Here is a 2,718-nt window from a genome sequence, read left to right as displayed (position 1 = left end):
CCAGCAATCCCACTTTTGGGAATTTACCATACTAAAGCTACCAGCACAACTATATTTATTGCAGCCTTACTTACCATGGCTAAGATATGGAACCAACCCAGATGCCCCTCAGTAGACGAATGGATCAAGAAAATGTGGTATATATACACAATGGAATTCTATGCCTCCATCAGAAAAAATGACATTGCCCCATTTGTTAGGAATTGGAAAGACTTGGAAAACATATTAAGTGAAGCAAGCCAGGTGCAATGAAACATAGGTCACAAGGTTTCCCTTATTTGCAATAACTAGTATATTTCTGGGATAAGCAGAGAAAGTCAAAAACTATGTACATATGACCAGAAAAGATCATGTTAAGCGAAATGAACCAAAGGATAGGCACACAAGTGGTTTTTTTTCTTTCTTGTTATTGTTCCTAATGTATTTATAATGTACCATGGGTTTTTTTTTTGGTTGATTTGGTTTTTTTTGTTTTGTTTTATTTTAGATGGCAGCACTTCATCTTCTTTTTTTTCTTAATTGTGAAAATACCATAAAAAGGGGTTACAATTACATGGGCAAGGTAATGAGTACATTTCTTATCAAGCATTGTTGTTTCTTTCTTTGTTTCCCCTCCCCATCTTCCCCTCCCTATCCACCCACACCCTTCTCCCCCACCAAAGTTGTAAAGTTCATTTTTTTGCAATAAAGTCTTGTTCATCCCATTGTTGCAATGGGTCCACCTGTGTCCCTATTTAAACCATTTGTTTTTCCCTTTCCCTCCACAAACTATACCAACATCAAAAACAGTGAAAACAGGGGTTATACCATGGAGGAGGGACATACAAAGCAACAAAGAAGTATCTTATAAATACGTTAGAAAGACTAGCAAGCAAGAAAAAATATTATAGTCCTTATCTTGGGGTTCATTTCATCTAACATCAACTTATCTGTGGATTTGTATATTCCTCCCCCACAGTATAACCCTGCATCTTGTATATACACTTCTTTAATTAGCGAGGGAAAGGGAATGTTTAAATAGGGATACAGGTTTACCCATTGTATCAATGAGATGTACCAGATACTATGTTGAAAAATGTACTTTACAATTTAGAAGGGGGTAGGGAGGATCAAGTGTACTTGTAGAGGTTGGAAGGAAGGCATTGTAGGGGAAAAATCAAAGGAAGAGGCAACAATGCTTGATAGGAAATGTACTCATTACCTTGCTCATGTAACTGTGACCCCTCAGTTCAGTAGATTTACAATAAAAAACTTTAAAAAATTAAAAATGATTTCTTTTATGTAAAACTTCCTGGAATCCACAATTTGAAAACATAGTAAGAAAAACATGATTTTATTTTTCCAAATTTCCAAACTACTGAATCTTCTGTGAGCCTTTTCTTGTGGAAAACCATCATTTGATAAAACACTGTTTTTCAATATACAGCTTTCAATTTTTTTCATTCTAAAATGATTACTTATAAATTCTGTGACATGTTGGACCTTGGAAAACAATATGCCATTTCAATTTCTAGTTTCATACCTGATTCTTTGTCTTAGAAAGGAAGAAAATATTTATCAGACACCCACAGAAAATGCTCACTGCCTACATCTAACATTTGGTGTGCTTCAGCAAGATTGTTTTTTAGTTATGGAAGCAAATTCAGATTGATGTCAGTAGTAATAAAGTGTGTTGTGAAGACAAAGGAAGCTCAGAAAATCACAGGACTAGGAAAGTATCTCAAAAAACGTTCACGCTGTTACAGGATTACTACAACCCAATTCAGACATAACATATGGTCACAGCAGTATTATACCTATGTAGAAGGGTACTACATGGGGTGTGGGCGGGTGTTCTGCTGCTACTCTTACACAGGTAAGGTTTTACATATACCCAGCCATCAGAGGCATTTTCCAACTTCATCTTATGAGTTTTACTAATTGGTGAATCAAATTCCAGGGTGGTCAACTTTATTAGAGGACTGTAGAATTCATAACTACAATCTTGTTGAAAATAGACAACTTGTCTTTCCAAAAGGTTTAGATTCTAGCTTTCCATCAAGACTCTCCTAGTGATGAAGTCCTAGAAGTGCCTCCTTGGTTGCAGCTTAGATCCTAGTAATTATTTTGATTCTGAACCTCGTTCTTTAAAAAACATTTTTCTTCCACACTCAGAAAGTGACTCTCAAGTTCATATATGGTCAAAAAATATTCAAGTGTGAGAATATTTACACTCTGTGGGGAGAGCATGGCCTCAGGCTTAAAGATAGTGGAAATAGCCCACCCAGTTAAATTCAGACACACTAGAAATAGAAGGTCAGGATAGTTATCCTTTTTATTTCACTTTTCTTCATTCATACACTAAATGCATAATACTCTCAAGGTATGCCCTTCCGTAAAAAGTATTTTACTGAATACATAGGATTTTTTATGTAATTAAAATAGAATAGGGGAGAGGAAGTAAAACTTCCTTTAAATAATAGGTTGCTCAATTGGTGAGACAAAGGACAAAGGGTGAAGCAATGCAACAGCAACACTCACAAGACACTATATCAGAAATGAACTTTGCAATTTGGTGGTTAGGAGAGTAGGGGATGGAGGGAAAGTGGGAGAAAACAAGGGAGGGGATAATAATATTCCACAAGAAATGTACTCATTACCTTACTTATGTAATCATAACCCCTCTGACATCACGTTTACAATAAAAAATTAATTTAAGAAAGAAAGGAAGGAAGGAAG

The sequence above is a fragment of the Dipodomys ordii genome, unplaced genomic scaffold, assembly GCF_000151885.1.
Source record: "Dipodomys ordii isolate 6190 unplaced genomic scaffold, Dord_2.0 Scaffold28, whole genome shotgun sequence".
NCBI lineage: Eukaryota > Metazoa > Chordata > Mammalia > Rodentia > Heteromyidae > Dipodomys > Dipodomys ordii.
Note: the sequence above shows the minus strand (reverse complement) of the source record.